Raw genomic sequence first — 13,008 nt, 5'->3', positions numbered from 1 at the left:
TTTGCGTAAAACATCATGCGGTTACTATAAAAATTTATCGAGTAATTTACAACTAAAATTATCCGGGATTTTTCCTATCAATGCACGACGCTACATCATGGAAAATTACTAGGAAAACTACTTGCAGATGGCTAGTGCGCGGGACTTTCTCCATTCTAAAAATAACAACCATTAAACACCTAAATATTTTTAAATGTGTACGGTCATGAAGGTCACACGTGATTTATGTGGATTTCCCCTGAACAACATTTTGTGTATACAATGTGAATACGACGGCCTTATCTAACGGAAAGTGTTAATCAAAACAGAAGGACCGCGGCTTTCAAATATTTTATGACACCACAATAGTTAATTGCAGCGGAAATCACCCATAATGTGCCGTCGGTTGATCATCATAAAAATTAAGTAATATTGCAATGCGAAAAAAACAAAAGCAAACATATTTGACTTCTGTAGACAATGAAATTAATGGAAGTAAATACTGTGGGACTTGATATGACAGTCTTTTTGAACTGATGATATGGATGTTGCCAGGTTAGTTACTAGACTGTACAATGTATTCAGAGTGTTAATCATGATTTTTTTATACATTACTTGCACATAATGAATGTATAAGAACACAACATATTTTTATTGTGTTTATTTTTTACATAATATTTTAAGTTTAGAATAAATTATTTGACAACATAATATCTTATGTCTTAAACATACATAAACGATAATAGTATCCAAAAAATATGGCATACACATAGTTATATTTAACAATTGACCTTGCTATTTAGTGAACCTGAATTAAAAGACTCCCTGTCATATGTGACCTTTTATGGATGGTCCCGTGGAAAGTCACATATGACAAGTTTGACTGTATTCTTATTCCTGAAAAAAACATGGCTGCCAGAGGGCATGGTTACTTTTCCCTATATGTATATAATGGAAACTTAATTAGTTTAAAATCTTCATGTATGAAACTGCTGGCCCACTACCAAGAATGTTCAGATTATTTTTTTTGGTCAAAAAACATGGCCTCCTTTTAACTGTTCAAGCAAGCAACTAAACTCAGGTGAGCGATACGGGGCCATCACTATGTAAGCCTGAGGGCACAATCTTCTATTATTGGTAAAAATCAGGACAGATAGGTTGTTATAGCAACATTTGAAAATTACTGATGTTTCTAAAATTGCTATTTTCAATATTTCATGGATTGTTTTGGTCTGTTTAAAATTGCACCACTTCCTTAAATGATACAGTGTTTTATAAGGAAGTTATGTTATTTATGCTCGGAAATGAATCAAAGAGTATTATTTCTCTTCTGTCTTAGTAGTAACCTGATTATCTTTAATATTGCAGCTCAATGATTATTATGTAGGGAAAGTATTTCTCGGTGGAGATGAATTTGATGTATATGAGAGAAGTATAGAGAAATTGTTGTAGATTTAATAGTCCTTGGGGGAAAAATGTGATATTGCAAGTATTTTGCTTTAGTCTCCAGTAAGGGAGAACATATACTGGTCTGTGAACAGATATTGATCTGTCTTGATGTAATCAATCAATTTTGGCTTACATAAGTGCTTTTTAGCTTTATAATTGTTATTAAGGTTTACCTAAAAGGATATGGATTTGAAGCATTAGCAGTGGTTCCGAGAACAATGTTAGATACACTCCTGTTATTGTAAGTGCCAAGTTATGGAAGTACCACCACAGTAACAAAAAAATACAAGGTTTTCGTCCTTGTACTATTGGGTAGAATTAAATTGCTCCTCAAAAAGATATAATTTTGTTTCAGTTGTAAAAAGTGCTTGTCTGAATGGTTGGAGGTAAAAAAAAAAGTATCTAAATACTATATTATATCATATTTGTTGGTTTACACAAAATTCCAACTCAGCTTTAATAGATCCAACCTACAACATCCTAAATTCTTGAAATAAATATCAGTATTGATCAGCTGATACATGAGTAGAATAGCACATAAAATATTAAAATCCTGTGGTATATTGTTCAAACAATTTTTCAGACTTTTTAGAACGGAAAGACTTTTTCTGACTTTCATGACATTGGAGTACAATTCCCATGATTTTGTTGGCCTCAATTCATATTCCACCATTTGTACCATGGACAAGGTAACATAATTTGAGTGTGAAGGTCAAATTCTGAATTGGATGATTTGTGGCATGTTTTTGAGACTTCACAAACAGTCCTAAAGTGACTGTTGCAGCAAGATTTGATAACCAACACTTTCTGTTTCTTAAGTATGTAATTGCCCAACTAAAATAGAATGTATAAATCTTGAATCTATTTCTTGAAAAAAAATACCTGAACTTCGCTTTAGTGTAAGTTCTATAGCACTGTTGTTGGGTTTTAATTAGCACTGATACATAGCAGATAATAGGTGATGTAGGTAGAATCCGTGTGATTTTAAGCACAGACAGCAACCTGGGTAAAGGCCATTGGCCATTCGCTGACATGTTTGATAGGTTACGGATCAGGCATTCGCTGACATGTTTGATAGGTTACGGATCAGGCAATCGCTGACATGTTTGATAGGTTACGGATCAGGCATTCGCTGACATGTTTGATAGGTTCCGGATCAGGCATTCGCTGACATGTTTGATAGGTTCCGGATCAGGCAATCGCTGACATGTTTGATAGGTTCCGGATCAGGCATTCGCTGACATGTTTGATAGGTTCCGGATCAGGTATTCGCTGACATGTTTGATAGGTTCCGGATCAGGCATTCACTGACATGTTTGATAGGTTCCGGATCAGGCATTCGCTGACTGTTTAATAGGTTACGGATCAGGCATTCGCAGACATGTTTGATAGGTTCCGGATCAGGCAATCGCTGACATGTTTGATAGGTTCCGGATCAGGCAATCGCTGACATGTTTGATAGGTTACGGATCAGGCATTCGCTGACATGTTTGATAGGTTCCGGATCAGGCATTCGCTGACATGTTTTAATAGGTTACGGATCAGGCATTCGCTGACTGTTTGATAGGTTCCGGATCAGGGGTTCGCTGACATGTTTGATAGGTTCCGGATCAGTGGTTTGAAACCCCAGCAGTGAGGAGCAAGTGTAAGAATTCAGCTAACTGTAACCACACGGCCTCCCAGGTCCTGCTTTCTATTTGTTTGATTTGTTTTATTAGCTCGACTATTCGAAGAATAGTCTAGCTATTCTACTCACCCTGGCGTTGGCGTCGGCGTCACACCTTGGTTAAGTTTTTGCATGCAAGTACATACAGCCATCAATTAAAGGCATATAGCTTTGAAACTTATTTTTTCTTTTTCTAGGTCAATTAACCAACCTCTCTGGGTCAAGTCCATAACTCTGACATGTATTTTGAGCAAATTATGCCCCCTTTTGGACTTAGAAATTTTGGTTAAAGTTTTACATGCAAGTTACTACTCCAAAACTAATGCAGATATTGATTTGAAACTTCACATGTGTCTTCGGGGTTATAAAACTAGTTGATAGCAGCAAGTCCCATAACTCTGACTTTCATTTTGGCCAAATTATGCCCCCTTTTGGACTTAGAAAATTCTGGTTAAGTTTTGCGTGCAAGTACATACAGCTATTTCTAAAAGGCATATAGATTTGAAACTTATTTTCTCTTTTTCTAGATCAATTAACAACCTCACTGGGTCAAGACCCATAACTCTGACATGTATTTTGAGCAAATTATGCCCCCTTTTAGACTTAGAAAATTTTGGTTAAAGTTTTACATGCAAGTTACTATCTCCAAAACTAATGCAGATATTGATTTGAAACTTCACATGCGTCTTCGGGTTATAAATCTAGTTGATAGCAGCAAGTCCCATAACTCTGACCTTCATTTTGGCCAAATTATGCCCCCTTTTGGACTTAGAAAATTCTGGTTAAAGTTTTGCGTGCAAGTACATACAGCTATTTCTATAAGGCATATTGATTTGAAACTTATTTTTTCTTTTTCTAGATCAATTACCAACCTCACTGGGTCAAGTCCCATAACTCTGACATGTTTTTTGAGCAAATTATGCCCCCTTTTAGACTTAGAAAATTTTGGTTAAAGTTTTACATGCAAGTTATTATCTCCAAAACCAATGCAGATATTGATTTGAAACTTCACATGTGTCTTCGGGTTATAAATCTAGTTGATAGCAGCAAGTCCCATAACTCTGACTTCATTTTGGCCAAATTATGTCCCCTTTTGGACTTAGCAAATTCTGGTTAAAGTTTTGCGTGCAAATACATACAGCTATTACTAAAAGCATATAGATTTGAAACTTATTTTTTCTTTCAAGATAAATTACTTACCTCACTGGATCAAGTCCCATAACTCTGGCATGTATTTTAGGCAAATTATGCCCCCTTTTGGACTTTGAAAATTCTGGTTAAAGTTTTACATGCAAGTTTCTATCTCCAAAACTAATGCAGATATTGAATTGAAACTTCACTTGTGCCTTCGGGGTTATAAAACTAGTTGTTAGCAGCAAGTCCCGTAACTGATATGCATTTTGGTCAAATTATTCCCCCTTTTGAACTTAAAACTCTTTTGATATTTAACCTTTTTGGGTAATATTTTCCTGCTTCTGGGACAATATTTCGAATAGTCGAGCTTGGCTGTCTTATGGACAGCTCTTGTTAGCTCACCTGTCACATAGTGACAAGGTGAGCTTTTGTGATCACCCTTCGTCCGTCTGTCTGTTCGTAGACACAATCTTGTGCGCACCATCTCTCCCCATCCCCTTGACACAATTTAATGCAACTTCACACAAGTGATCAGTAACAACAGTGGTTGTGCATGGGGCATGTTAGGTTCTTTCAGAAAAAAAAATTGCAGAGTTACGGGACTTTGTTTTTTGTTACTATACTATATACACAATCTTGTGCGCTTCATCTCTCCTCATCCCCTTGACACAATTTAATGAAACTTCACACAAGTGATCAGTCACAACAGTAGTTGTGCATGGTGCATGTTACGTTCTTTTAGATAAATATTCTGCATATAGTTATGGGACTTTGTTTTTTGTTACTATACTGTATACATACAGTCTATATACATACATATTCATTTGCAGAGTTATGGTACTTTGTTTTTTTGTTACTATACTATATACATAGACACAATCTTGTGCGCACCATCTCTCCTCATCCTCTTGACACAATTTAATGAAACTTCACACAAGTGATCAGTACCAACAGTAGTTGTGCATGGGGCATGTTAGGTCCTTTTAGAAAAAAAATTTGCAGAGTTATGGGACTTTGTTTTTTTGTTACTATACTATATACATAGACACAATCTTGTGCACACCATCTCTCCTCATCCCCTTGACACAAGTTAATGAAAATTCACACAAGTGATCAGTATCAACAGTAGTTGTGCATGGGGCATGTTAGGTTCTTTCTTTCAGCGACAAAAATTGCAGAGTTATGGGACTTTGTTTCTTGTTAACATACTATGTACATACAGTCTGCATATGCAATCTTGTGCGTGCCTAATCTACCAAATCCTTGCACACAATTTAATGAAACTTCACACAAGTGATCAGTACCAACCCTAGTTGTGCATGGTGCATGTTACATTCTTTTAGATAAATATTCTGCATAGTTATGGGACTTTGTTTTTTGTTACTATACTGTATACATACAGTCTATATACATACAGTCCACATAATTATGCAGTCTTGTGTGTGTCAAATTGCAATGTACTGTGTCAGTGCATGCGGGGGGGGGGGGGGGGGGGGGTACATTCATCACCTTTAGTGATAGCTCTAGTTATAACATATTGTATATGTAGCACAATATTGTTTATACATCATTGACAGATATCAGTTCATTATGTTATACTGCAGTAGAGAAAATTAGGTGCCTTCCAGTAGGGGACTTTGTATTGCATGGCAATACTTCATTCACTTGTTTTTCTTAGAATATCAACCATTTTTAAAAACTTGCAAAATATGTATCAATGAATAAAATGCATTTATTAAAGTAAAATGCTCATATTTCTCTGCATTGACAGTAAAATGCATTTATTAAAGTAAAATGCTCATACTTCTCTGCATTGACAGTCCTGTTGTTCCAACCCAACTTGATTTATATTAATTAGATAATTGTTGCTTAGTGTTCCATGTATTATATTTTTCTTTTTTAGTGTTGATAATATTAAATTGTTTTGGGTTTTTTTTGCTGACTTTAACCTTGTCAATTTGACCTTGTTTTTATTCTGTAGAAATTGTTCCTTCAGAAACTATTGATTGTTATAAAGCTAGGTTAATGTTACTATAACCTCATGGAAGTTTGCTTTAAAATGTTGTCAATAATTGTTCTACTAAGATAACATCACACAAGATACTTGGTTTTAAAAGTGAGAAAATTGGTTTGGTGGTGAACTTGGAAGTCTCAAATGATTTTATTTCATGTTTTAGAGTGATAAATCTGTTATCAAAATGAAGATTTTATTGAATAACAAAGTCTTAAAGTCTACAACTTAATATAACCAAGGTAATTCAGTTTTAATCAGACTACTAACACTGATTACATTATACAATTATTCCCCAGTACATATAGTATCCCCACTCAATCACCCCAGTCACTATGCCCCCTTCTGCACTCCCCTCCTGCCATATTTACAATAAAAATAATCAACAGTGAATTGGACCCTTTAAATAAACTCCCCCCCCCACCCCCCCCCCCCCCCCCCCCCCCCCCCCAAACCAACAAGGGCATTTATTCAAGGCCGCGAGTACCTGGTATGATTGTGCTCTCATTAATTGTTGTGTAGAAACATTGTTTTGAAATTGTTAGCACTGTACATGCATGCTGTCCTTTTTGGAGTAAATGCAAGAACCGTATTCTATGAACACATAATCACAAGTCAGTACTGGACTTCAGTCTATAGTTCTGTAATTCCACATTTAGATTCAATGCACATATTTTATCTGATTGGTTTAGAAGATAGATCTGTTTCCTTACATAATAAACTAATTCTGGAAAACAAACAGAAATAGTTGTCTCTGTTTGTTGTTTTAGAGGGAACAAACATTCTCTGATTGATTAGGGGAGACAAATTCTAATATTTCCATTCTTATCATGCCAACAGTCGGCAGAAACCTTTTTCTTATTAAAAGTTCCTTACAAAGACATGTTTACGTCTTACACAATATTCTTCATGTTTCTGTTTCTTGGGTCTTATTTATGATGTTGGGTTACAAATTTGTGATCTGGTCAAATCTTAATCATCAACGTACCATAAAATGAACACACGTGTTTTATATATTTTAAATATATCTTAAAATATACTTTTTGTACCTAACTCATAATTCTTATATTGAATTGATCTACATACCGATAGACCGACCAACGGGATTGACGGGTGAACAATGTTTCTGAAATCTTTCACTTGTTCTGTTCTTCGAAAAGTCGAGCTATTTCGCTCGTCCGAGCGTCGGCATCGGTGTCGCCGTTGGTTAAAGTTTTTGATAAAGTCAAATATCTCTGTTACTATCAAGGCTATTGACTTGAAACTTAAAATAATTATTTACTATCAAAGTCTACACCAGGAGAAACAATCCCCGTAACTCTGATTGAATTTTGACAGAGTTATGCCCCATTTTAACTTAGCATTTTTTGGTTAAAGTTTTTGATAAAGCCAAATATCTCTGTTACTATCAAAGCTTTAGACTTAAAACTTAAGACTTGAAACTTAAGATAGTTATTATGCCCCTCTTCGATGAAGGAGGGGTATATTGTTTTGCAGATGTCAGTTGGTCAGTAGGTTGGTTGGTCGGTCTATCGGTATGTAGACCAATTTCCGGATGATAACTCAAGAACACTTGAGTCTAGGATCATGAAAGTTGATATGGAGGTTGTTCATGACCAGCAGATGACCCCTATTGATTTTGAAGTCAGTTGGTCAAAGGTCAAGATAACAATGACCTTGAACAGTTAAACAGTTTCCGGATGATAACTCAAGAATGCTTGGGCCAAGGATCATGAAAGTTGATAGGGAGGTTGATCATGACCAATAGATGACCCCTATTGATTTTGAGGCCATTAGGTCAAAGGTCAAGGCCACAGTGTTCCAGAACAGTTAAACGGTTTCCAGATGCTAACTCAAGAATTCTTGCACCTAGGATTATTAAACTTGATGGGGAGGTTGTTCATGACCAGCAGATGACCCCTATTGATTTTGCGATCAGTAGGTCAAAGTTTAAGGTCACAGCAACCCGGAACAGTTTTACGATTTCCGGATGATAACTCAAGAACTCTTGGTTCTAAGATCATGAAAGTTGATAGGGAGGTTGTTCATGACCAGCAGATGACCCCTATTGATGTTTGGGTCTGTAGGTCAAAGGTCAATGTCATAGTGACCCGGAACAGTTAAACCGTTTCCGGATGATAACTTGAGAATGCTTGGGCCCAGGATCACGAAACTTAATAGGGAGGACCAGCAGATGACACCTATTGATTTTATTATTTGAGGTCAGTAAGTCAAAGGTCAAGGTCAAAGTGACCCAGAACAGTTAAACCATTTCAAGACGATAACTTGAGAATGCTTGGGCTTAGGATCACAAAACTTAATAAGGAGGTTGATCATGACAAGCAGATTACCCCTATTGATTTTGAGGTCAGTAGGTCAAAGGCCAAGGTCACATTGAACCAGAATAGTAGAACTTTATGTACAGTGGCCAAATAATTTCTGTTCCTTGTGCAGTTACTGAATGCATCAAGGGGGGCATTTTGTGTTCTACGAGCTCTTGTTTACTTTCAAAGTCTACACCAGGAGAACAATCCCCATAACTTTGAATGAATTTTGACAGAGTTATGCCCATTTTAACTTAGAATTTTTTGGTTAAAGTTTTTGATAAAGTCAAATATCTCTGTTATTATCAAAGCTTTAGACTTAAAACTTAAGACTTGAAACATAAGATAGTTATTTACTATCAAAGTCTACACCAGGAGAAACAATCTCCATAACTCTGATTGAATTTTGACAGAGTTATGCCCCTTTTTAACTTTTTTTTGGTTAAAGTTTTATAAAGTTTCTACTGGCAAAGCTCTAATTCAGAGTCAAGCACTGAGAAAGGTCGAGTGCGCTGTCATCAGATAGCTCTTGTTTGTTTAGTAAGAACTTACAAAGTCTTGAAAGACTTTCTATGTCAGTTTTGATTTATTTTCCTTTAGAAATGGATGACTCGATTTACTGTTGAATTATGTCTTCCCCCATCCGGGGGAGAACTATTGGTTTTGCCCTGTCCGTCCATCCGTCCGTCCGTCACACTACATTTCCGATCAATAACTGGAGAACCATTTGACCTAGAACCTTCAAACTTCATTGGATGGCAGGGCTTATAGAGTAGACGACCCCTATTGTTTTTGGGGTCATTCCCTTAAAGATCAAGGTCACAGGGGCCTGAACATGAAAAACCATTTCCGATCAATAGCTAGAGAACCATTTGACCTAGAACCTTCAAACTTCATAGGGTGGCATGGCTTATAGAGTAGACAGCCCCTATTGTTTTTAGGGTCACTCCTTCAAAGGTCAAGGTCACAGGGGCCTGAACATGGAAAACCATTTTCGATCAATAACTGGAGAGCCATTTGACATAGAACCTTCAATCTTCATAGGATGGCAGGGCAGGGCTTATGGAGTAGATGACCTGTATTGATTTTGGGGTCACTCCATCAAAGGTCAAGGACACAAGGTCAGTAACTTGAGAGTCATTGGATGTAGAACCTTCAAACTTTATTGGGTGTAGGACTTACAGAGTAGGTGACCCTTACTGTTTTTAGCTCACCTGTCACATAGTGACAAGGTGAGCTTTTGTGATCACCCTTCGTCCATCGTCAGTCCGTGTATGTGTGTGCATGCATCTGTCCGTCAACAATTTCTTGTCTGCACTATAGTGGTTTCATTTATGATTTTATTTTAACCAAACTTGTACACAACTTGTATCAACATAAGATCTTGGTTCCTTTCTTGAACTGGCCAGATTTCATTATGGGTTCCAGAGTGATGGCCCCTGAAAGGGCCAGAATTAGCTATTTTGACCTTGTCTGCACAATAGCAGCTTCATTTATGATTTTATTTTAACCAAACTTGCACACAACTTGTATCACCATAAGATCTTGGTTCTTTCTTGAACTGGCGAGATTCCATTATGGGTTCCAGAGTTATGGCCCCTGAAAGGGCCAGAATTAGCTTTTTTGACCTTATCTGCACAATAGCAGCTTCATTTATGATTTGAAGGTTCTACATTCAATGACTGTCAAGTTACTGACCAGAAATGGATTTCCATGTTCTGGCTGCTGTGACCTTGACCTTTAATAGAGTGACCCCAAAATCAATAGGGGTCATCTGCTCTGCACGCCAATCATCCTATGAAGTTTCAACATTCTGGGTCAAGTAGTTCTAAAGTTATTGATCGGAAATGGTTTTCCATGTTCAGGCCTCTGTGACCTTGACCTTTAACAGAGTGACCCTAAAATCAATAGGGGTTATCTACTCTACATGTCCAATCATCCTATGAAAATTCAACAATCTGGGTCAAATGGTTCTCAAGTTATTGACCAGAAAAGGTTTTCCATGTTCAAGCCCCTGTGTCCTTGATCTTTGATGGAGTGACCCCAAAATCAATACAGGTCATCTACTCCATAAGCCCTGCCATCCTATGAAGATTGAAGGTTCTACGTCAAATGGTTCTCCAGTTATTGATCGGAAATGGTTTTCCATGTTCTTGAACCGGCCAGATCTCATAATGGGGTCCAGAGTTATGGCCCCTGAATGGACCAAAATTAACTATTTTGACCTTGTCTGTACAATAGCAGCTTTATTTATGATTTGATTTTAACCAAACTTGCACACAACTTGTATCACCACAAGATCTTGCTTTCTTTCTTGAACTGGCCAGATTCCATCTTGGGTTCAAGAGTTATGGCCCCTTAAAGGTCCAAAATCGGCTATTTTGGCTTTTGCAGCTATATAGAGACTTCATTTATGGTTTTATTTGATACAAACTTCCAAAATATCTTCAGCAACAATAGATCATGGATTCCATGACAAATCAGATCCAGTCGTAGGTTCCAGTTATTTTATATCTGATTACAATCTGACTAAAGTACATCTCCTATTACGCTACGCATAGGATCTGAGAACGACCTATTCATAGCCTCGTTCTGACGACCCTTTCCCTAGCCAATCGGAGCTTAACTTACAATATTTTGCAAATCTACCTGTATCCTTGACTTTTGATATTACAATTCTTATGTCAAAATGTATCAGATAGCCGGTTAGCTCAGTCGGTAGGCTACCTGCTTTGTAAGCGAGGGGTCCCGGGTTCGAGCCCTGGAATGACTGCACATTTTTCTAACTCTTTGAAATTGGAACAAGTCGTCAGATTGGTTAAAATAAAAATAGCAATACTGGAAATCCAAAATATACGGAAGGCGTATGTGAATGGGTCGTTCTCAGATCTTCGTTTAGAAGATCAACTACTTCAGTCAGATTGTATCTGATTACCTCCTCTGATTGTAATCAAAATGGATTTATATCAGTAAGTACTTATAGGACTTATTTGAAATTTCATTATTGTTATTAGTTAGACTGAGAAAATCAGGGTAGATAACTATGGACTGATTTTATGTCAAATTACCTCCCTTTATTTCAAATTAAAATGGGTATATCTCCGTAACTAATGAAGATACTGATCTGAAATTTCATTTATGCCAACATCTTTATTTGGCAGATCCTTCTTTTATTCACTTACAATATCTTTTTTTTTATTACTTCCCTTTTACGTTACTATAAATAGCTTATTTTAAGTAACTTTCTTATTTTTGGCCATAGGGAAAAACCGAGACCACTTTTCTGTGGTACAACATGGATGGTACCTCCAATTTTTAGGTTTTTTTGACATATCTATACCTTGTAAGAATTTTTTTCTTCTATTTGGTTAAATTTCTTCCCTTTGTTGTTCCTGTCCTTTGGATTTAGATATTTTTTCTGAGGACCTTCTTGTCCTCAAGTGCAAGGATAACAGGTGTGCGAAATAGGGCCATCATGGCCCTCTTGTTGTCAAATTACCTCCTTTTGTTTCAAATTAAAATGGGTGTATCTCAGTAACCAATAAAGATACTGCTTTGAAATGTCATTTGCGCCATCAGATGGGCTCGGACAATCAGGGTGGATAACTTTTGACTGAATTTGTGACAAATTACCTCCCTTTATTTTATGTAAGCAAATATATCTCAGCAGCATCTAATGAGATTGGTTTTAAATGTTATTTAAGTCTTCCAGGGTAAGGAATAGTCATGTTAGTACAACAAGAGATCACAGAGTGATCTTGGCACCCACCATTGAGCCATTTTTGAATGTTCCAAATTTCAAGACTAGCTCAAGGTCAAAATCAAGGTCAAAGTCCATGCATGTGGTCCAAATTTGAAAGCTGTAGCTTGATAAATGTGAAAATAGGTCACTAGATCAATTTCAAGGTCAAAGTTCATTTCAGTACACAAAGCTATGCAGGTGCTTCAAATTTGAAGGCTGTAGCTTGAGAAATGTGAAAGTAGGTACTAGGTAAAAATCAAGGTCAGATTTCAATTCAGAACACAAAAGTATGCATGTGGTCCAAATTTGAAGCCTGTAGCTTAATAAATGTGAAAGTAGGTCGCTAGGTCAATCTCAAGGTCAAAGTTTATTTCGGTACACAAAACTATGCATTTGGTCCAGATTTGAAGGCTGCAGCTTGAGAAATGTGGAAGAAGGTCACTAGGTCAAAAATCAAGGTCAAATTTCATTTAGGAACACAAAACTATGCATGAGTTCCAAATTTGAAGCCTGTAGCTTAATAAATGTGAAAGTAGGTCACTGGGTCAATGTCAAGGTCAAAGTTTATTTCGGTACACAAACCTATGCATGTGGTCCAAATTTGAAGGCTGTAGCTACAGAAATGTAAAAGTAGGTCACTAGGTGAAGAGCAAGGTCAAAGTTCATTTCGGTACACAAAACTATGCATGTGGTCCAGATTTGA

The 13,008-nt window shown here is 36.8% G+C and overlaps 1 protein-coding gene across 1 annotated transcript in view; it reads left to right on the top strand.

The window, feature by feature from the left end:
• LOC123529193 (F-box/LRR-repeat protein 5-like) overlaps positions 1–13,008 on the top strand; it is a 118,208-nt gene that overhangs the window by 77,040 nt on the left and 28,160 nt on the right. The gene's annotated exons all lie outside the window — the stretch shown is intronic.

This window comes from Mercenaria mercenaria, chromosome 13 (assembly GCF_021730395.1).
Source record: "Mercenaria mercenaria strain notata chromosome 13, MADL_Memer_1, whole genome shotgun sequence".
Classification (NCBI taxonomy): Eukaryota; Metazoa; Mollusca; class Bivalvia; order Venerida; family Veneridae; genus Mercenaria; species Mercenaria mercenaria.
The sequence above is the reverse complement of the archived record's forward strand: the minus strand, read 5'-3'. Positions and strand labels throughout refer to the sequence as shown.